General features: G+C 44.9%; 1 protein-coding gene across 1 annotated transcript in view; it reads right to left on the reverse strand.

Moving 5' to 3' along the window:
* LOC139760475 (AT-rich interactive domain-containing protein 5B-like) overlaps window positions 1-24829 on the reverse strand; it is a 477243-nt gene that overhangs the window by 38354 nt on the left and 414060 nt on the right. The window lies entirely within an intron of this gene.

The raw sequence follows: 24829 nt of genomic DNA on the forward strand, positions 1-24829 counted from the left end.
GGAGGGTGACGTCCAGGGTGTGATTTGCATAGTGGGTGACGTCCAGGGTTGTGATGTGCACGGTGGGTGACGTCCAGGGTAAGATGTGCACGATGGGTGATGCTCCAGGGTGTGATGAGCACGGCGGGTGACGTCCAAGGTGTGATGTGCACGGTGGGTGACGTCCAAGGGTGTGATGTGTAGGGTGGGTGACGTCCAGGAGTGTGATGTGCACGATGGGTGAAGTTCTAGGGTGTGAGGTGCACAGTGCGTAACGTCCAGGGGTGTGATGTGCAAAATGGGTGACGTCCAATGGTGTGATGTGCAAGATGGGTGACGTTCTAGGATGAGACGTGCAGTGGGTGATGTCCAGGGGTGTGATTTACATGGTGGGTGAGTCCAAGTGTGTGATGTCAGAGTGGATGACGTACAGGGATGTGATGTGCACGATGGGTGCTTTCAGAGGTGATGTGCACGATGACCGACGTTCCAGGTATGTGCACGATGGGTGACGTCCAGGGGTGAGATGTGCACAATGGGTGACGTACCGTAGTGATTTGCACTGTGGGAGACGTCCAGGGGTGTAATGTGCACGATGGATGACGTTCCAGGGTTGTGATGTGCAAGGTGGGTGACGTCCAGGGTTGTGATGTGCAGGGTGGGTGACGTCCAAGGGTGTGATGTGCAGGGTGGGTGACGTCTAGGGGGGTGATGTGCTCGGTGGGCGACGTCGTTATACGATGTGCACGATGGGTGACTTTTAGGGGTATGATGTGCAAGGTGGGTGACGTCCAAGATGTGATGTGCACGATGGGTGACGTTCCAGGGTGTGATGTGCAGGGTGGGTGACGTCCTGGGGTGTGATGTGCAGGTTGGGTGACGTTCCAGGTTATGATGTGCAGGGTGGGTGACGTCTAAGGGGTGATGCGCTCGGTAGGTGACGTCGTGGTGATTTGCACGGTGGGTGACGTCCAGGGTGTGATGTGCACGATGGGTGACGTTCCAGGGTGTGATGTGGTGTGGGTGATGCCCAGGGGTGTGATGTGCACGTTGGCTGACGCCCTGGGGGTGTGATGTGCAGGGTGGCTGACATTCAAGGGTGTGATGTGCACTGTGAATAATGTCCAAGGGTGTGATGTGCAAGGTGGGTGACGTCTAGATGTACAATGTACACGATGGGTGACGTTCCAGGGGTATGATGTGCACGGTTGGTGACGTCGTGGTGTGATTTGCTCGGTGGGTGACGTCCAAGATGTGATGTGCACGATGGATGACGTTCCAGGGTGTGGTGTGCAGGGTGGGTGAGGTCTACGGGTGTGATGTGCAATGGTGGGTGGCGTCCTGGGGTGTGATATGCAGGGTGAGTGACGTCCAAGAGTGTGATGCGCATGGTGCGTGACGTCTCGGGGTGTGATGTGCTTGGGTGGGTGACGTCTAGGGGTGTGATGTGAACGGTGGGTGACGCCAGTGGTGTGATTTGTACGGTGGGTGACGTCCAGGGTATGATGTGCAGGGCGGCTGACGTACTGGGGTGAGATGTGCACGGTGGGGTGACGTCCAAGGGTGTGATGTGCAGGGAGGGTGACGTCCAAGGGTGTAATGTGCAAGTTGGGTGACATCCAAGGGTGTGATGTGCAGGGTGGGTGACGTCCAAGGATGTCATGTGCAGGAAGGGTGACGTCGTTATACGATATGTACGATGGGTGACCTTCCAAGGGTGTGATGTGCGGTGTAGATGACGTCCTTGGGTGTGATGTGCACTTTGGGTGACGTCTAGAGGTGTGATGTGAACGGTGGGTGACGCCTAAAGGTGTGATATACAGGGTGGGTGACGTCCAGGGATACGATGAGCACAAAGGGTGACGTTCTAGGGTATGATGTGCAGGATGAGTTACGTCAACAGGTGTGATGTGCAGGGTGGGTGACGTCCTGGGGTGTGATGCGCACGGTGGGTGACGTCCAGGGGTGTGATGTGCACGATGAATGACGTTCCAGAGTATGATGTGCATGGTGGATGACTCCAGGGATGAGATGTACACGATGGGTGACGTCCAGTGGTGTGATTTGCACGGTGAGTGACGTCCAAGGGTGTGATGTGCACGAAGGGTGACGTTCCAGGGTGTGATGTGCAGGGTGGGTGACGTCCATAGGTATGATGTGCAGGGTGGGTGACGTCCATGGGTATGATGTGCAGGGTGGGTGAAGTCCTGGGGTGTGATGTGCAAGGTGGGTGACGTCCAAGGGTGTGATATACAGAGTGGGTGACGTCCAGTTATACGATGTGCACGATGGGACGTTCTAGGGTATGATGTGCAGGGTGGGTGACGTCCAGAGGTGTGATGTGCAGGGTGGGTGACGCCTAGAGGTTTGATGTGCAAGGTGGGTGACCTGTAGGGAGTGGGGTGGGTGTTATCATGGATCGTAAAACATATATGGGCGAGGGCCTGCTGGGTGGATGACGTGCTACCATGGGTGTTGTGTAATGGGTTGTGTCACCCACTGAGTGGATAACATGAAGGGTGAGGGACGGGTGAACTGTGTGACGTGTAGGTTAGGGTGACGTGCTGAAAAACATCTACACAGCACAGTATTGATTTTTATACCGGGCGTACGGCGACTCCCTCCACCAACACTCCTCCTCCTCCTGCTCCAGCCATAGTCGCTCCTCATGGAACTCACCAATCTAAACCTTACTTCATCAATAATAAAGATAAGAATAATTAATAATGATAATAATAACTATCATTATTGATCTCATCATCATAACAGCTACTTCCACTAACTGTTAGTTCAAGAAGAAGAACAACAACAAGAACAATAACAATACTACAATAACAATAATAATAATAATAATATTATTATTATTGTTATTATTATTATTATTATTATTAATATTATTATTATTATCATACATGAGCTAGAGAAAATCTATGCAAACGAAGCATTTGTTTATCCTTTCCTGAGGGCACAACCTTACGAGGAAAGGCAGGAGGACAACTACGTGCACACACGAAGATATAACAAATATACATGTGTGTGTGTGTGTGTGTGTGTGTGTGTGTGTGTGTGGCCGTGAGCCATGATGTCTACTGGTCTCCACTTCCTCATGATGACGTGGAGGAAGGTGTGTGGTGCACGTATGATGAAGGCACGTATGGCTTCATGGTAATATGATGTGTCTGGAGAGAGGAGAGAGAGAGAGAGAGAGAGAGAGAGAGAGAGAGAGAGAGAGAGAGAGAGAGAGAGAGAGAGAGAGAGAATTTTGCCACTTCAGGGTAAGCCTGACGCCCTACTACGCTACTGCCTCCTGAAGGGAAAGGATGTAAATATTGATCACAATGATGAGGGCAGTTGACTGGTCATTAATGTTCCCTGGGACTACCTCAACATACCAGCATATCATTATGACCCCTGCATGTTACCCACCCAGCACATCATACACCTGAACGTCACCCACCCTGCACATCACGCCCCAAAACGTCACCCTCCCTGCGCATCACGCCCCAGGACGTCACCCACCTTGTACATCACGCCCCAGGACGTCACCCACCTTGCACATCACACCCCAGAACGTCACTCACCCTGCACATCACGCCCGAGGACGTCACCCTCCCTGCATATCTCGAAGCCCAGGACGTCACCCACCCTGCACATCACGCCCCAGGACGTCACCCACCCTGCACATCACGAAGCCCTGGGCGTCATCCACCCTGTACATCACGCCCCAGGACGTCACCCACCCTGCATATCACGCCCCAGGACGTCACCCACCCTGCACATCACGAAGCCCTGAACGTCAACATTATCATAAATAATAAACGGAAATATACCACAAAGTTAACCTAACACATCAGTTGCCACCATCTGGAACGAAGAGATCATTATAGCCTCTCTCTCGTAGGCCAACACAAGACACCTTCGTACGCCTGGCAGGCCGGAGTTCGTCACGTGGTTTTCGACACCACAACATGAGAGGCGCGGCCAGTAAAGGTGGCAGAACACCGCTTGAGAGGATGTCGCTCATCAATATATTAATCCCAACAATGACACTGTATAAACCTACTGGAAGAATACGGGATATTCAACTGGATATTTAGATCCAGCGACCAGATGTTATTACAAATATGTAAAGAAAATAAAGAGGTTGGTGGCCATGGAGGGTAAGAGAGTCAGTTGTTAGCGGTGGGCGGGGCTAACGGTGTTGCCACTCCGGCTCACTACTGCCAAATACTATAAACACCATGAAGAACTTTCCCTGACATACCTCACCAATTGTATGACGTTCCTAACACACTGCTGCAGGAGGAACTGTTCTCATCGTCACGGAAACACCGGCCTTTGTCAACGGGACTTGAAGCAAGACGGGTCGGTCCCCATACGGTTGGCGATGTTGGAGGCAAATAACGTTTTTATGACGGGAAAAATGTGTCGTTACAACCAAAACAATGGGAGGTGATTCTCGCCAACATTCATTCACACAGCTCGTTACACCCCCGTGTCCTTCACCAACATGCAAGGCAATTCCCTCTACTTCCCAGTGAACAGTGGTCTTTCACCCGCCCGCTAGTTCCTCGAGCTGGGACTACAGTGTTCTCAGTGACACCAATTCACTACGCAAAAAAAAACCCACTAACAACAAACAGTGAAGTGTGGCATAAAAACTTGCAGACCTCAAATCATGAGCTTCTCGTCCAGCAAGACGCCATTAAAAATAGTCCAGTCGACCACAGGTCCACGCTACACTATTCTTACGCTTCAACCTACGATTATATCAATATACTACGACTAGACTACCTCATAATGACTCTCACTATTTTCGCATTAGCTGGCACTTGGCGGATGATGGCGTGGCAGGGGTGGCCAACCGTGAGATGACGGGAAGAACCAAAACTCAGACCAACAATGTAAAGGAGCCACATAATCATGCATGACCTGGGTGGGTACTGGGTCTCCTCAATAGTTGTGACCAAGTTATTCAGTTCTACTTATCTGATGTACCAGGAACAGCAGGAAGGTGAGAAAACCAGCAAATGTTCCTACAAAAGTACATAATAATAATAATAATAATGATAATAATAATAACAATAATAATAATAACGAGTTGTGCTATTTTTGGCAGTGTTTCCGACTTGCACAATTCGTTTGAACTTTACTTTGTGATCTGTTGCGGAGACGGTCAACCATTCTCCCAGCAGCTGTTGGTCAAAACTGCTTAGTGTTTGGATTTCACAAGTGTAAGTGTTGAGGAAATGGACCCACACAGATAGGTCGAGCAACATAAGGATTAACTTTACATCGACTCCTCTAATAAGATTTTATATATCCTTTGCTCTTATTTCCGGGAAGTGAGAATTCCCTCCAATTTATGGACAGATATCAATCCATCATTGGATTGATGTTGGGGTGAAGAGGGTGGTGAGAGTAAGTGAGCTTGAGAAGGAGACCTGTGTGAGGAAGTACCAGGAGAGACTGAGTACAGAATGGAAAAAGGTGAGAACAATGGAAGCAAGGGGAGTGGGGGAGGAATGGGATGTATTTAGGGAATCAGTGATGGATTGCGCAAAAGATGCTTGTGGCATGAGAAGAGTGGGAGGTGGGTTGATTAGAAAGGGTAGTGAGTGGTGGGATGAAGAAGTAAGAGTATTAGTGAAAGAGAAGAGAGAGGCATTTGGACGATTTTTGCAGGGAAAAAAATGCAATTGAGTGGGAGATGTATAAAAGAAAGAGACAGGAGGTCAAGAGAAAGGTGCAAGAGGTGAAAAAAAGGGCAAATGAGAGTTGGGGTGAGAGAGTATCATTAAATTTTAGGGAGAATAAAAAGATGTTCTGGAAGGAGGTAAATAAAGTGCGTAAGACAAGGGAGCAAATGGGAACTTCGGTGAAGGGTGCAAATGGGGAGGTGATAACAAGTAGTGGTGATGTGAGAAGGAGATGGAGTGAGTATTTTGAAGGTTTGTTGAATGTGTTTGATGATAGAGTGGCAGATATAGGGTGTTTTGGTCGAGGTGGTGTGCAAAGTGAGAGGGTTAGGGAAAATGATTTGGTAAACAGAGAAGAGGTAGTGAAAGCTTTGCGGAAGATGAAAGCCGGCAAGGCAGCAGGTTTGGATGGTATTGCAGTGGAATTTATTAAAAAAGGGGGTGACTGTATTGTTGACTGGTTGGTAAGGTTATTTAATGTATGTATGACTCATGGTGAGGTGCCTGAGGATTGGCGGAATGCGTGCATAGTGCCATTGTACAAAGGCAAAGGGGATAAGAGTGAGTGCTCAAATTACAGAGGTATAAGTTTGTTGAGTATTCCTGGTAAATTATATGGACGGGTATTGATTGAGAGGGTGAAGGCATGTACAGAGCATCAGATTGGGGAAGAGCAGTGTGGTTTCAGAAGTGGTAGAGGATGTGTGGATCAGGTGTTTGCTTTGAAGAATGTATGTGAGAAATACTTAGAAAAGCAAATGGATTTGTATGTAGCATTTATGGATCTGGAGAAGGCATATGATAGAGTTGATAGAGATGCTCTGTGGAAGGTATTAAGAATATATGGTGTGGGAGGAAAGTTGTTAGAAGCAGTGAAAAGTTTTTATCGAGGATGTAAGGCATGTGTACGTGTAGGAAGAGAGGAAAGTGATTGGTTCTCAGTGAATGTAGGTTTGCGGCAGGGGTGTGTGATGTCTCCATGGTTGTTTAATTTGTTTATGGATGGGGTTGTTAGGGAGGTAAATGCAAGAGTTTTGGAAAGAGGGGCAAGTATGAAGTCTGTTGGGGATGAGAGAGCTTGGGAAGTGAGTCAGTTGTTGTTCGCTGATGATACAGCGCTGGTGGCGGATTCATGTGAGAAACTGCAGAAGCTGGTGACTGAGTTTGGTAAAGTGTGCGGAAGAAGAAAGTTAAGAATAAATGTGAATAAGAGCAAGGTTATTAGGTACAGTAGGGTTGAGGGTCAAGTCAATTGGGAGGTGAGTTTGAATGGAGAAAAACTGGAGGAAGTGAAGTGTTTTAGATATCTGGGAGTGGATCTGGCAGCGGATGGAACCATGGAAGCGGAAGTGGATCATAGGGTGGGGGAGGGGGCGAAAATTCGGGGGGCCTTGAAGAATGTGTGGAAGTCGAGAACATTATCTCGGAAAGCAAAAATGGGTATGTTTGAAGGTATAGTGGTTCCAACAATGTTGTATGGTTGCGAGGCGTGGGCTATGGATAGAGTTGTGCGCAGGAGGATGGATGTGCTGGAAATGAGATGTTTGAGGACAATGTGTGGTGTGAGGTGGTTTGATCGAGTGAGTAACGTAAGGGTAAGAGAGATGTGTGGAAATAAAAACAGCGTGGTTGAGAGAGCAGAAGAGGGTGTTTTGAAGTGGTTTGGGCACATGGAGAGAATGAGTGAGGAAAGATTGACCAAGAGGATATATGTGTCGGAGGTGGAGGGAACGAGGAGAAGAGGGAGACCAAATTGGAGGTGGAAAGATGGAGTGAAAAAGATTTTGTGTGATCGGGGCCTGAACATGCAGGAGGGTGAAAGGAGGGCAAGGAATAGAGTGAATTGGAGCGATGTGGTATACCGGGGTTGACGTGCTGTCAGTGGATTGAATCAAGGCATGTGAAGCGTCTGGGGTAAATCATGGAAAGCTGTGTAGGTATGTATATTTGCGTGTGTGGACGTATGTATATACATGTGTATGGGGGGGGTTGGGCCATTTCTTTCGTCTGTTTCCTTGCGCTACCCTCGCAAACGCGGGAGACAGCGACAAAGTATAAAAAAAAAAAAAAAAAAAATCAATCCATCATCTTCCAAAAGTTCCACTGTCTCCCTCAGATATATATTGCTTCATCAGTACTTAACGAGGCTTCACACAATCTGCCTCCATGCTAAAAGGATCTTGAAATCTTTCTATAAATCTATCCTGCAGATCTATGATCACTTTTGCATATCTATCTGTTCTCTGAAGTCAATGTTTCTCACCATCTTGTCCAGATCTGACCTGAAGCTGTGACTGTGAAGCGAAATGCGTCAGTTAACCTCAAGTTATTTGTCAGTCAAACGACCGCAGTTTGTTAACGAGAGCAAATGTGCTCTGAACCACATCAAACACCAATTTCAATTTCCCTTGTATGTCTGCGTTTAGTTGATCCAAACACGAGCAGCCTGTGTGCGAGAAACCCACCCTGGATGTGAAGGCTCAGGCAGAGTTTTATGGTTCTCATCCACGACAGATCTCACCAGCTGCAGTAGCTCGCTCTCTCTCTCTCTCTCTCTCTCTCTCTCTCTCTCTCTCTCTCTCTCTCCTCTCTCTCTCTCTCTCTCTCTCTTATATATTATATATATATATATATATATATATATATATATATATATATATATATATATATATATATATGTATGGGTTTTCAGAAAAGAAGAGTGAATGTTGGGGTGAAGAGGGTGGTGCGAGTAAGTGAGCTTGGGAAGGAGACTTGTGTGAGGAAGTACCAGGAGAGACTGAGTACAGAATGGAAAAAGGTGAGAACAATGGAAGTAAGGGGAGTGGGGGAGGAATGGGATGTATTTAGGGAATCAGTGATGGATTGCGCAAAAGATGCTTGAGGCATGAGAAGAGTGGGAGATGGGTTGATTAGAAAGGGTAGTGAGTGGTGGGATGAAGAAGTAAGAGTATTAGTGAAAGAGAAGAGAGAGCATTTGGACGATTTTTGCAGGGAAAAAATGCAATTGAGTGGGAGATGTATAAAAGAAAGAGACAGGAGGTCAAGAGAAAGGTGCAAGAGGTGAAAAAAAGGGCAAATGAGAGTTGGGGTGAGAGAGTATCATTAAATTTTAGGGAGAATAAAAAGATGTTCTAGAAGGAGGTAAATAAAGTGCGTAAGACAAGGGAGCAAATGGGAACTTCAGTGAAGGGCGCAAATGGGGAGGTGATAACAAGTAGTGGTGATGTGAGAAGGAGATGGAGTGAGTATTTTGAAGGTTTGTTGAATGTGTTTGATGATAGAGTGGCAGATATAGGGTGTTTTGGTCGAGGTGGTGTGCAAAGTGAGAGGGTTAGGGAAAATGATTTGGTAAACAGAGAAGAGGTAGTAAAGCTTTGCGGAAGATGAAAGCCGGAAAGGCAGCAGGTTTGGATGGTATTGCAGTGGAATTTATTAAAAAAGGGGGTGACTGTATTGTTGACTGGTTGGTTAGGTTATTTAATGTATGTATGACTCATGGTGAGGTGCCTGAGGATTGGCGGAATGCGTGCATAGTGCCATTGTACAAAGGCAAAGGGATAAGAGTGAGTGCTCAAATTACAGAGGTATAAGTTTGTTGAGTATTCCTGGTAAGTTATATGGGGGGTATTGATTGAGAGGGTGAAGGCATGTACAGAGCATCAGATTGGGGAAGAGCAGTGTGGTTTCAGAAGTGGTAGAGGATGTGTGGATCAGGTGTTTGCTTTGAAGAATGTATGTGAGAAATACTTAGAAAATTTTGCAAATAAATTTGTATGTAGCATTTATGGATCTGGAGAAGGCATATGATAGAGTTGATAGAGATGCTCTGTGGAAGGTATTAAGAATATATGGTGTGGGAGGAAAGTTGTTAGAAGCAGTGAAAAGTTTTTATCGAGGATGTAAGGCATGTGTACGTGTAGGAAGAGAGGAAAGTGATTGGTTCTCAGTGAATGTAGGTTTGCGGCAGGGGTGTGTGATGTCTCCATGGTTGTTTAATTTGTTTATGGATGGGGTTGTTAGGGAGGTGAATACAAGAGTTTTGGAAAGAGGGGCAAGTATGAAGTCTGTTGGGGATGAGAGAGCTTGGGAAGTGAGTCAGTTGTTGTTCGCTGATGATACAGCGCTGGTGGCTGATTCATGTGAGAAACTGCAGAAGCTGGTGACTGAGTTTGGTAAAGTGTGTGGAAAGAAGAAAGTTAAGAGTAAATGTGAATAAGAGCAAGGTTATTAGGTACAGTAGGGTTGAGGGTCAAGTCAATTGGGAGGTGAGTTTGAATGGAGAAAACACTGGAGGAAGTGAAGTGTTTTAGATATCTGGGAGTGGATCTGGCAGCGGATGGAACCATGGAAGCGGAAGTGGATCATAGGGTGGGGGAGGGGGCGAAAATTCTGGGGCCTTGAAGAATGTGTGGAAGTCGAGAACATTATCTCGGAAAGCAAAAATGGGTATGTTTGAAGGAATAGTGGTTCCAACAATGTTGTATGGTTGCGAGGCGTGGGCTATGGATAGAGTGGTGCGCAGGAGGATGGATGTGCTGGAAATGAGATGTTTGAGGACAATGTGTGGTGTGAGGTGGTTTGATCGAGTAAGTAACGTAAGGGTAAGAGAGATGTGTGGAAATAAAAAGAGCGTGGTTGAGAGAGCAGAAGAGGGTGTTTTGAAATGGTTTGGGCACATGGAGAGAATGAGTGAGGAAAAATTGACCAAGAGGATATATGTGTCGGAGGTGGAGGGAACGAGGAGAAGAGGGAGACCAAATTGGAGGTGGGAAAAATGGAGTGAAGAAGATTTTGTGTGATCGGGGCCTGAACATGCAGGAGGGTGAAAGGAGGGCAAGGAATAGAGTGAATTGGAGCGATGTGGTATACCGGGGTTGACGTGCTGTCGGTGGATTGAATCAGGGCATGTGAAGCGTCTGGGGTAAACCATGGAAAGCTGTGTAGGTATGTATATTTGCGTGTGTGGACGTATGTATATACATGTGTATGGGGGTGGGTTGGGCCATTTCTTTCGTCTGTTTCCTTGCGCTACCTCGCAAACGCGGGAGACAGCGACAAAGCAAAAAAAAAAAAAATATATATATATATATATATATATATATATTATATATATATATATATATATAATATATATATATATATTATATATATATATACATATATATTTATATATATATATATATATATATATATATATATATATATATATATATATATACATGCAATCTGGGAGCAGGTGTTGCCTTATGCTCACAGAATTAAATACATCAACGTATTTAGTCATTAATCTTCTTTCTTATGTTCTTTAATCTTCTCAATATCATTTCACCATTACCTGGGTTGCTCACACACCAGTTGTCCAAAAATATCCGTTTCATTTCAATCAAGCTTTCGCCTTCACATAGGCATCACCAGGAATCTACAAAGTGGAGAAAATACTGAGTCGCAAAACGTGGATATGAAATGTAAAACGCAAACAAAATGTAAACAAGAAACCTTTGGAAAAAACCCACTGTACACAACAGGTAAAGGTAAGGGAAAACACTAAATGCGATACAAATTAAGAATATCATGATGGGTAGTATGAGTTACAAAGTCTAAATACAAAATATAGAAACAGAAATGTAGAAAAAGATGTTGCCAGACTCTGCAAGACGATTGATGAAGGCAAGGATATCAGTGTGATAATATAGCAAGTTCGCTCGTAATGAACGATAATATGGTAGGTCACTCTGGAAGTTTGCATGGTACCAGAGTGTGGTGTATGAGTACTGATGTAATACTGGAGACTGTCAGCCTCACCATATAAACCACCTGCGCCCTGAGCCGCCGCCTCTCGCTCCATCTACAATAAGATGAAATCAAACATCATGAACAAAAACTTGGAACGAGACTAACGACGAAGATTATAGTGAATAACACCAAAATCATTACTAGCAGCAGTGATCGGAGGAAACTACAGATATTAAAAGCCATTCACATTACAGAGAAATCACCTGTCATCAACATCCAGATAAACATGACCACCGGCATACTGCTCTTTGATGGCCCACCAATAGAACGTAGACCTAATGCCGTTTGAGGACAGATGGGACATGTCACTGACCCGCTACAAGCTACCGAGTCCGCTATTTTAGGACAGGAGGAACGCGTCACATCCAACGGAGCAGTGCAGCGTTAAAAAGTGGGCCGTTTTGATAACTGTTTCCTTCCCTACACATCGAAGCATTGCAACTCTAAACCCTCTCATGTCTTTCCCATTAATACAATTTTAAGACATGTTTTTCACTTACTCCAGAATTCGTTAATACTTTCCCTCGTCTCTTCTCTTTCTCAATCCTAGTAATATTTCAATCACGGCCCGGCCTCGATGTGGACTTTGGTCTGCAACAGGAATCGTAAAAAAAATATAAAAATCTTCACTTATTTCTCTGCTCAAGTTCTGAGTCTGCCTTGTAACGTAGTGCGTCTGTCCGAGTAACATGTAAAACATCCAACGCAGTTGTCTTGACAAGATCGAATTTCAGCGTTTGAGAGACCAGTTGTTCACGGTGAATAATACAATGAAATAACCAGAAATCTGGAAACTTGGTATCAGATTTACAAAGGCCAATTACTCTATGCACACACACACACACACACACACACACACACACACACACACACACAGGGCTGTTGCTGAGGCATAGTGTTCTACAACCACCACCATCATCCCCTCCACTATACCTCGTCCACGGGTTCTGTCCGTCAGCGCTCACGTGTGTGGCGTCATAACTGTGCACGTCTGACATTTTTATCTGAAAAGTCTTGTTCCCTGACTCTAAAGCTGACCACATCAGTGGAGCAAGTCTTAACAAAATTACCTTCAAATCAAGACTATTTTTTTTTTTTTTTACACGTTCTATGTTCGATGATGACAACTGATGGGAGGATAATGTGACAGTCTATGCTGAGTCGACAAGCCTGGTGATAACCACAGGTTAGGTTATCCAACTGTGTTAATCATTGTACGTAGGTCGGCAAGACGTGCGAAGCTGGAGACACGAAGGCAAATCTTGATCAACATTTGTATGGCTCGCAGTCAACTGACGTCGTAAGTTTGAGGATCTGAATTGTGATACAGACCTAACCTCTGGCAGAGCAGACACAAGGTCTTCCCGGTACCTACACTGAAAATAAGAATACTCATCTTTACACTCATTTTGGAAACATCGATTTTCTCTTTCCATGGCATTTCCCTTCCATTGTTCGAGCTAAGTGCAAATTACATAATGTCCACAACAACAACAACAACATAATAATAATAACAATCTTCAATAAGGCATAATTTTACATGTGTCACACTCCACCTGGACGACGTGTGAGTCTCAAGTGAGCAAAACTCAACACACACACACACACACACACACACACACACAGAGGTGAGGGTAGTAGTGAGGCGTGTTGACGGGGACTGAACCTGTGAACCCAGCAGCAGACACGAGGACCACGCCCACAAGCCGTGCTGACATGCTCGTGTTCACATTAACAACTCGGGTGTTGTAGATGGAGGACTTGTCATTTATAACCCTACACAAAAAATAAGTACTAAATAATCTATCTACAATGTCAACATATAAAATATCTGACGTCCAGAAAATCTTAAAAAATTTATGGTTGAGCCAGCCCACTTCACACACGTAGCCTTGACGCATTGGATTCAAGAACCTTTGAATGGTCGTATGCGGTTCTAGAGTCGCATGCGGTTCTAGAGCCGCGTGCGGTTGGCCACCACGATACATTAACTTACAAGGGAATCTAGATAACCTTGGGAGGTCTTGTAGCCCACAGCCCAAGTTGAGTCCTCCTGTGTCCAGTACGTACGGCTCGTGAACACTCACCCCGCCACCGTCAGGTGAACTCCTGGTGTTTCCTTGACGTCGGCCGACAGTGTGTGAGATAGTCTCGGGCCGGATGTTCAAGGCATTTTCTCTTATCAAGTCTTCATCACACCTTTACATTCTCGACTGTCGTGTTAATTGGGCATTGTTTCATAGGGTAGGTTACCGGCCACACCTACTAGGATTATCCAGGTGTATATGATGATGCACCTCTCCCACCTGCCTCAATGAGGTCGGTCGCCGCCAATACTTCAGCTCATCTGCCTCGTCAATGTGGGTCGTGAAATATCTCTGAACATTTTGTAACTACAACGGCGCCGCAGTGTAAGGTGCTGTCAGAACACATCAGTATTCTGTGAGATTACTGGTCCCTTAAAAAGCGTTAGTTTTTCTTCTCTTCTTTTGAAGCCCCGCAAGATCCGCCCTACCATCTTTCTGGAGAAGAAGCAGCTGTTGCCTAGTTTGTTTACTGAAGGTTAGGTCGTCGGACAGTACGACTCCCACGTCTCTCCCACAGTCCAGTCGTGATATGCCGATATCTATGTCCGGGTCTGGTATTCTCCAAACGCCAGAAGAGTCGGGAGCGTAGCTTTGAACGAAGAAGCCTCATACAAGACGCCAGAGAATTATACAAGAGGAATAGAAGGTGGAGCTGGAGAGCAAGACAGGGGTTTGACTGGAGGCTGTAGAGTGGTTTAGATACCAGGAAGTGGAAGTGAGAGCGGGACTGAGGCGAGTCTTAAGGTGGAAGAAGGATCTAAGGTTCTGGGTGCACTAAGGAGTAAACATGAAAGGATGAAGGTAGACAACTATGTGGGGTATGTGGGGGGGGAAGAGAGAGAGAGAGAGAGAGAGAGAGAGAGAGAGAGAGAGAGAGAGAGAGAGAGAGAGAGAGAAGAGAGAGTGAGTGAGTGATGAGTGAGAGGAGAGAGAGAGAGAGAGAGAGAGAGAGAGAGAGAGAGAGAGAGAGAATGACGGAGGATGAGAAACAAAACTGTGAGAAGGAACGAGAGGAATGATGCGAGGAAGGATGACAGGAAGAACGAGCAGCAGCAGAACAGGGAAAACCTATGAATAATGGTGGAGAGAGAAAGGCATTCACGTGAGGAGGAGCAACAGCTCTCATTATGAAAGGAGGAGGAGGAGGAGGACAAGGAGGAAGAGCAGGATGGGGAGATCAGGATGCTCGTTATCTTCGTAAATGGAGAGTGGAGGATGTGGAGGTGTTCAGCAGACATGTATAGATATTATCCAGCCAGGTCTGTAATGCCTGATCCTGAGAACGTACAACCATCATCCCTACACTTCCACAGTAGAGTTCATACAATAATCTCGACAGAAATTCCAACCCTAATAGAAGGAAAAGTTTTCATGACTAAAATCGGTCAATGTGAACCAGTCTATGTATCTATAATGTGATGTGAACCAGTCTACGTATCTATAATGTGATGTGAACCAGTCTATGTATCTATAATGTGATGTGAACCAGTCTATGTATCTATAATGTGATGTGAACCAGTCTATGTATCTATAATGTGAACCAGTCTATGTATCTATAATGTGATGTGAACCAGTCTATGTATCTATAATGTGATGTGAACCAGTCTATGTATCTATAATGTGAACCAGTCTATGTATCTATAATGTGATGTGAACCAGTCTATGTATCTATAATGTGATGTGAACCAGTCTATGTATCTATAATGTGAACCAGTCTATGTATCTATAATGTGATGTGAACCAGTCTATGTATCTATAATGTGAACCAGTCTATCTATCTACAATGAGAACCAGTCCATCTATCTATCTATAATGTCTGTGTTGTCGTTTAAGACGAGCTCGACCTTAATGTGGTACAGACCACTGTCTTCAGATGGACTCTGTCTACCTCAAGTACCAGTCTATAGTGAACACAACACCTGTACAAGATACAGAGCCATGGTTACAAGCAGCCGGGCCCTTCACTGCCACACCAGGCAGGGCAGCAGAAGATGTACCAATCCACAACAACAACACACGATCTGCTTCCTATTACCACTAATGTTGTACAACAACCATAACATTAGGCAGTCTACCTTCCACGCAACCATTACCCAAGCCCCTCCCTGACGACCTGGTTATGACCCAGTCACCAGCTGCAACAGTAAGTACAACAGTCTTACAACAACCCACAACATGACAACCTATACAAAGTACACAACCAACAGGACCTCAACCACCCACGACAATCCACCCATCTCTACAATATTCACCACACCACCACCACCACCACCATCACCACCACACCACAAACCACCACACTGAACAAAAGCCAATCTTCAGCACCTGTGCAACCAGCAGAAGGATCACACCTGGACTCGCCAGACTTCAACTGCAACATCTACAACCAGAAAACAGACTACAGCAAGAACGTGTGGGCGGCCGACCACCAGGCCAAACACCGGGCCATACATGTAGAACATTTATGACTTACATAGACAGACAGACAGACATACAGACACACAAAACACACACACACACACACACACACACACACACACACACACACACACACACACACACACACACACACACCTCGTACAACAAGAGAGGCAGGCAGGAGCCTGGACCACCATGTCCTTCCCCCCTGACTGGCCTAACCCCGCGGGAGGAGGAGAGACAGACGGAAGAGGGGGAAGCAGTGTCTCCCGTACCACTGAGATATAAAAGTTGCGTGAGAGAAGAGAGAAGAGATGGGAAAGGTGGGTGAGGCAGTGGGATAGGGGAAGACGAAGGCACAAAGGGAGAGGAGAAGGGATAGATGTAAGGGAGAGGAGGAGTGACCAACTTGATGGAAGGAAGACATGCGGATGTAAATCTGGTATTTACGTAAAAAAAATCATTACTTGTTTATTTACGTCTATTTATCTTTATATAAAATCATTACTTCTTTATCTACGTATATAAATAAAGGATCTCAACGAGAACACGGGTTGTGGGTACGGGGCTGGGGGGAGGCGGAGGCCGGGAGTGACCGTATTAGCGTGTCCACCACACGGCCGCACACGGCGCAGGGTCCAGGGAGGTCCTCCTACCGTCACCATCACATCGTCCAGGCGTCACACAGCACATCAGGTACACTACGGTACACAGAAACACCTAGAACACAGCACATCAGGTACACTACGGTACACAGAAACACAGGCACATAACACCCACAACACAGCACATCAGGTACACTACGGTACACAGAAACACCGGCACATAACACAGCACATCAGGTAGACTACGGTACACAGAAACACAGGCACATAACACAGCACATCAGGTACACTAAGGTACACAGAAACACAGGCACATAACACAGCACATCAGGTACACTACGGTACACAGAAACACAGGCACATAACACCCACAACACAGCACATCAGGTACAATACGGTACACAGAAACACAGGCACATGACACCCACAACACAGCGTCACACAGACGCATCAAAGTGACAACCTACATAAACCTGAGAAGTATAATACATACACATCTCCTGGGATGGTGTGGGTTCATCTAATATCATTACACTGTAATGGGAAATGTACAATGTACAGAGGCTGGGGAGGAGGTTCAGGCTCATGTACAGAATATCGTATAATTCTGAGGACACAATGCGACACTTATCATTACGTGGATAAAATCTATATATATACTCAATGTACAGCCAATGTACATGATGCTTGTATGCCAGATCTGGGCGGTCTGTAAAATTCATCACATCCGTATGATGTTCCTATGTGAGTCTTCACGTGCAGAGCAGACGTCGACAGCTGAGCCTCATGTTTCACGCGACCTGTACCTGTGTTGTAGCCCAGGGTGGTCTACCAGCCACAACACCACTGGCCCGTGCCACGTCCCGAGCCTTCCCTGCTGGGGTGTCTTACTTGTGACTGGATCATCGTACTTAACGCTACAGCCACCAGGTCTCTGAGTACCTCTCAGGAAGTCGTACGGTCTTCTTCCTCGCTGAGGTCGGCCAAGACTCGGCCATCACTATATGTTTAGTTCGAGTGTGGTGGAAGGGCTGGGCAGTAAACAAGCACGTGTGGTATTACCATCATTAATATGGTCAGGGCGCTCGTCTCCAACATGTGAGGGTGTTCATAGTAACTGGAAATACTGGACATGACCAGGAGTCTTCAAGAAGTGAAGAGTGAAAGGAGCGGTGTCCAGCAGGGCGAGTACTCTCTCCTGAGTGTGTTGCAAGAGCTGGTTTGGCGCTGGAGAGCATACGTTACTGAGGTGCCATGAGAATATCATACCTTACTGAGGTGCCATGAGAATATCATACCTTACTGAGGTGCCATGAGAATATCATACCTTACTGAGGTGCCATGAGAATATCATACCTTACTGAGGTGCCATGAGAATATCTTACCTTACTGAGGTGCCATGAGAATATCATACCTTACTGAGGTGCCATGAGAATATCATACCTACTGAGTGCCATGAGAATATCATACCTTACTGAGGTGCCATGAGAATATCATACCTTACTGAGGTGCCATGAGAATATCATACCTTACTGAGGTGCCATGAGAATATCATACCTTACTGAGGTGCCATGAGAATATCATACCTTACTGATGTGCCATGAGAATATCATACCTTACTGAGGTGCCATGAGAATATCATACAGACGACAACACATTTGGGGAGCTGGACCTATGCTTAGTTTTCCTTGTAAGGCTCGGATGAGGCTGTTAACGTTACACTGGCACGGAGACATACACTTATGGAACACCAGACGAAGGGATCAGAAAAAGGAAGAGGGATGAGGAAGGAGAGCAATAAAGAGGAAGGAGGATAAGGGGAGAGAGAAGAAAGGATGAGAGGAGTGGTGGTGGTGGTGGTGGTGGAGAGTTGGTACCCAGATTCAGGAGATAAGAGCAAGGTGGGGATGCACCTACTGCCTCCTCCACACACTATCTTCCCCGGCAACTGGCAACCATGAAAATGACGGAACAACATCAATACTCGTGCAGAGAAACTGCCACAATGATGGTGGGATACCTTACCATGTATGGTAGGTCATAGCTGGGTCTGGCACCTTACCTTACCTTACGTATACCTTACGATGGTTTGGCAGGTCTTCTACCCCCACAGCTGGGTCTGGCACCTTACCTTACCTTACGTATACCTTACGATGGTTTGGTAGGTCTTCTACCCCCACAGCTGGGTCTGGCACCTTACCTTACCTTACGTATACCTTACGATGGTTTGGCAGATCTTCTACCCCCACAGCTGGGTCTGACCGTACAGCAGGAAGGTACGACCCTCGAGCAGGAAGGTCCGTGCCAACTTCAGGAAGGACAAGGTGACCTCTGACCTTCAGGGACAGACCTGGAGCCCACAGATGGTACCGCTGTGCCCAAGGATCGACCAGTTCGTTTCAAACGGTCATGTGACCCTAGATCTGTTACGTGGGATCAGTTGCGCCACTCGTGCACCAGCTGTGTCGTGGGTAACATCTGCTGTAACGTAAGCAACACCTACTGTATCCTGAGTAACAACTATTGTATCCTGGGTAGGACCTGCTGTGTCCTGGATAACACCTACTGTATCCTGGGTAACACCTGTTGTGTCCTGGATAACACCTACTGTATCCTGGGTAACACCTGTTGTGTCCTGGATAACACCTACTGTATCCTGGGTAACACCTGTTGTGTCCTGGATAACACCTACTGTATCCTGGGTAACACCTGTTGTGTCCTGTGTCCTTAGTAACACCTGCAGTATCCTTGGCAACAGCTGCTGTGCTCTGTATCATATATGCTGTGTCCTGGGTAGCACCAGCTGTGTCCTGGTTAACACATCATAGGCACAGAGTTCATTAACACTCAGGTAAACCTGTCTATGTTCTACGTATATGTACATTTCTACAGACCATCCCCGACCTTAACAACCCGGTACGAGCTAACTACAGACGTGACCACCCGACACAGAGGCACACGTCACTAACGCCACTGTGATGACCAGCAAGACTGAACAACCAAGAACCAAGTTATAATCACACTGTGAAGAACCTAGTTATAATCACAGTGTGGAGGACCTAGTTATAATCACAGTGTGGAGGACCTAGTTATAATCACACTGTGGAGGACCTAGTTATAATCACAGTGTGGAGGACCTAGTTATAATCACACTGTGGAGGACCTAGTTATAATCACACTGTGGAGGACCTAGTTATAATCACAGTGTGGAGGACCTAGTTATAATCACAGTGTGGAGGACCTAGTTATAATCACACTGTGAAGAACCTAGTTATAATCACAGTGTGGAGGACCTAGTTATAATCACAATTAAAAGGATCTAGTTATAATGACAGTGAGCAGGACCGGAAAATACGACGTGGGATTTTAAATTCTGCCAAGGTCAACAGGTGAACGTCTCATACCCCGTGCCATTATAACCTCAAAGATACTTGGACGTGAGCCTCACCCACGCCATGAGACACGCACACCACGCCAATCCTCACCATCAATGACAAGAGTAGAAATAAATAAATGTATATTGGATGCAGGCAGCCACAGCTGAGGTATAACAGAATTGGGAGGCCATGATAGATGGTAGATAACTGATGATACAAGATCTTAAAGTTAGGATGGGCCAGATATCTTCAAACTTTGAACGAGTGCTGTAACTGCACACACAAACACACATACATAAATATACACACACACACCTCTAGGGCTGTCCTTTTCTTGTCACTACCTCGTTAACGAGGAAAATGGCGAATATATATATATATATATATATATATATATATATAATACGGATAAAGTGCATATGAACACGCATCTTCATAGAACATACAAACCTCCAACAGCCAGGATCGAACCCGGGACCCCTGTGCAAGAGGCAGGCATGCTAACCGCTAGGCTATGGGACTGTATAATAGGAAACAACTATTCGAAATACTAAGTACTCGAATACCCTTCGTCTCACAATGGTGAGCAACGGGGTCTATACTGGTTGTTTCCAAACAGACGCACATAGCCAGCTGATAGCGTTTTACCGAACCTAACTGTACAACGCGGAGGTATATGAATACGAATAAAGTGCATATGAACGCGCACCTTCATAGAACATACAAACCTCCAACAGCCAGGATCGAACCCGGGACCCCTGTGCAAGAGGCAGGCATGCTAACCGCTAGGCTATGGGACTGTATAATAGGAAACAACTATTCGAAATACTAAGTACTCGAATACCCTTCGTCTCACAATGGTGAGCAACGGGGTCTATACTGGTTGTTTCCGAACAGACGCACATATGTATATACATACACATGTATATACATACGTCCACACACGAAAATATACATACCTACACAACTTTCCATGGTTTACCCCAGACGCTTCATATGCCCTGATTCAATCCACTGACAGCACGTCAACCCCGGTATACCACATCGATCCAATTCACTCTATTCCTTGCCCTCCTTTCACCCTCCTGCATGTTCAGGCCCCGATCACACAAAATCTTTTTCACTCCATCTTTCCACCTCCAATTTGGTCTCCCACTTCTCCTCGTTCCCTCCACCTCCGACACATATATCCTCTTGGTCAATCTTTCCTCACTCATTCTCTCCATGTGCCCAAACCATTTCAAAACACCCTCTTCTGCTCTCTCAACCACGCTCTTTTTATTTCCACACATCTCTCTTACCCTTACGTTACTTACTCGATCAAACCACCTCACACCACACATTGTCCTCAAACATCTCATTTCCAGCACATCCATCCTCTTGCGCACAACTCTATCCATAGCCCACGCCTCGCGACCATACAACATTGTTGGAACCACTATTCCTTCAAACATACCCATTTTTGCTTTCCGAGATAATGTTCTCGACTTCCACACATTCTTCAAGGCTCCCAGGATTTTCGCCCCCTCCCCCACCCTATGATCCACTTCCGCTTCCATGGTTCCATCCGCTGCCAGATCCACTCCCAGATATCTAAAAACTTTACTTCCTCCAGTTTTTCTCCATTCAAACTTACCTCCCAATTGACTTGACCCTCAACCCTACTGTACCTAATAACCTTGCTCTTATTCACATTTACTCTTAACTTTCTTCTTTCACACACTTTACCAAACTCAGTCACCAGCTTCTGCAGTTTCTCACATGAATAAGCCACCAGCGCTGTATCATCAGCGAACAACAACTGACTCACTTCCCAAGCTCTCTCATCATATATATATATATATATATATATATATATATATATATATATATATATATATATATATATATATATATATATTGCAACAGGTCATAGTGGTGTGCGTGATCTTGTATTTGCCGATAACCAAGAGGAAAATGAAACACGATGATGATGTGAACATTACACGAAATTGCACTTGGGAACTTTGTGTGTTTCATTTTCCTCGTGGTTATCAACTTCTGTGGGGCCTGGATGTGGAGAGGGAGCTGTGGTTTTGGTGCATTATATATGACAACTAGAGACTGGGTGTGAACGAATGTGGCCTTTGTTGTCTTTTCCTAGCGTTACCTCGCGCACATGCGGAGGGAGGGGTTTTCATTTCATGCGTGGTGCGGTGGCGACGGAATGAATAAGAGGAGACAGTATGAATTATGTACATGTGTAAATATGTATATGTCTGCGTGTGTATATATATGTATACGTTGAGACGTGTGGACGTGTATGTATGTATATACATGTGTATGTGGATGGGTTGGGCCATTCTTTCGTCTGTTTCCTTGCGCTACCTCGCTAACACGGAAGACAGCGACAAAGTATAATAAATAAATGTAAATATAAATACACAATTTTTCATTTATCTATCTATCTATTTATTATTATTATACTCCCGCGTTAGTAAGGTAGCACAAGGAAACAGACGAAAGAATGGCACAACCCACCCACACACACATGTATATACATAACACGCCCACATACGAACATATACATACCTATACATTTCAACGTGTACATACATATACATATATACACATGTACATATTCATACTTGCTGCCTTTATTCATCCTCCCCCACCCCCCACCCCACCCCCCCCGGCGAGGTAGCGCTAGGAAAAGACAACAAAGGCCACATTCGTTCACACTCAGTCTCTAGCTGTCATGTGTAATGCACCGAAACCACAGCTCCCTTTCCACATCTAGGCTCCACAAAACCTTCCATGGTTTACCCCATGCCCTGGTTGTATCAGTTCAGTGAAAACAGAATCTGAAACAGGCAAATGAATATCACAAAAGTTCCACTTGATAACCTTTTAGAATATCTATTTGATGCCTTGGATGATATTCATTTGCCTGTTTCAAAGTCTGTTTTCACTGAATTGATAAAATTGTGTATAAAAGACTGTGTATTTCAATTCAATGGAGAATATTATGCTAAAAAATTTGGTATGACAATGAGTAACTCTCTTTCACCTGTACTAAGTAATCTTTATATGGAATTTTTTGAAACAAAATTACTAAAGGATATCTTACCTTCTAATGCAATTTGGTTTAGGCATGTAGATGATGTTCTTTGTGTTTGGCCAAAAAATGAAAATTTACAAACATTTCTCCCCTTACTTCACAATTTAGTACCCTCCATCAAATTTACTGTAGAAAATGAAAATAATGGTAAGTTACCATTTTTAGACTGCATTATCAATAGGGAAGGAAACAAGTTTATGTTTAGCATATACTGAAAACCTATCAACGTATGCTCATATACCCATTATTACTCATCTCAACATGACAGAGTTAAATCATCATCATTTCAATCGATATTCCTTAGGGCATTACGTATTTGCAGTCCTGAGTTTATTGATCATGAGTTTGAGAAGATATACTCTGTTTGATCTAAGCTAAAGTACCCTAGATCTTTTATTGATAAATCCCTTAAGTTAGCAAAGAAATCATTTCATAGAGTTGAACCCAAACCTCCCATTGACACCAAAAGTCTTTTAGTTCTCCCTTTTAATAATAATTTCATTCTGCTTCCCATGTTGCTTAAATATTTCAATGTAAATGTTGCCTTCAGCAACGATAATACTATAGAGAACATCTTAATCAGGAACTCACCAAAAAATTCTCCTGGATGCAGCTATGTAGAAATTGTGATAAGATTCATGTTGTGCAGGCTGGTAAGGATCTTTCTGTTAGACTTAAGCAACATAAATATAGTACAAGAACAGTACAAGAATCAAATGCCTTGTTTAATCACGTTAAAAACTTAGATCACTGTACTGACTGGAATAATGCCATCTCAGTTATTAACTCTAACTCCAGTACCACGAGAAATATCATTGTATCTTCTAATATTAAATACACAAAGAATCATAACCTTAATATCTGAAGGACTATACAAATTGGATAGCTTTATTGTTGATAAAATTTGTAAACAATTCCCCTTCTTGTCCACATGACAAGTTCATGATACGCTCGTTGTCTGTCTAGGACAATCACATGTTTACCAAATGACGTCCTAGCTAAGTTTCTTCGTTGTATATCAGCTGACTTATATTTCTTTTTTGTATCTCCCCCTGATGATAGTGACTGGTTCTCAGTGAATGTAGGTTTGCGGCAGGGGTGTGTGATGTCTCCATGGTTGTTTAATTTGTTTATGGATGGGTTGTTAGGGAGGTGAATGCAAGAGTTTTGGAAAGAGGGGCAAGTATGCAGTCTGTTGTGGATGAGGGAGCTTGGGAAGTGAGTTAGTTGTTGTTTGCTGATGATACAGCGCTGGTGGCTGATTCATGTGAGAAATTGCAGAAGCTGGTGACTGAGTTTAGTAAAGTGTGTGAAAGAAGAAAGTTGAGAGTAAGTGAGAATAAGAGCAAGGTTATTAGGTACAGTAGGGTTGAGGGTCAAGTCAATTGGGAGGTAAGTTTGAATGGAGAAAAACTGGAGGAAGTGAAGTGTTTTAGAAATCTGGGAGTGGATTTGGCAGCGGATGGAACCATGAAAGCGGAAGTGAATTATAGGATGGGGGAGGGGGCGAAAATTCTGGGAGCCTTGAAGAATGTGTGGAAGTCGAGAACATTATCTCGGAAAGCAAAAATGGGTATGTTAGAAGGAATAGTGGTTCCAATAATGTTGTATGGTTGCGAGGCGTGGGCTATGGATAGAGTTGTGCGCAGGAGGGTGGATGTGCTGGAAATGAGATGTTTGAGGACAATATGTGGTGTGAGGTGGTTTGATCGAGTAAGTAACAATAGGATAAGAGAGATGTGTGGTAATAAAAAGAGTGTGGTTGAGA

The sequence above is a fragment of the Panulirus ornatus genome, chromosome 37 (genome assembly GCF_036320965.1).
Source record: "Panulirus ornatus isolate Po-2019 chromosome 37, ASM3632096v1, whole genome shotgun sequence".
In the NCBI taxonomy this organism is placed as follows: Eukaryota; Metazoa; Arthropoda; class Malacostraca; order Decapoda; family Palinuridae; genus Panulirus; species Panulirus ornatus.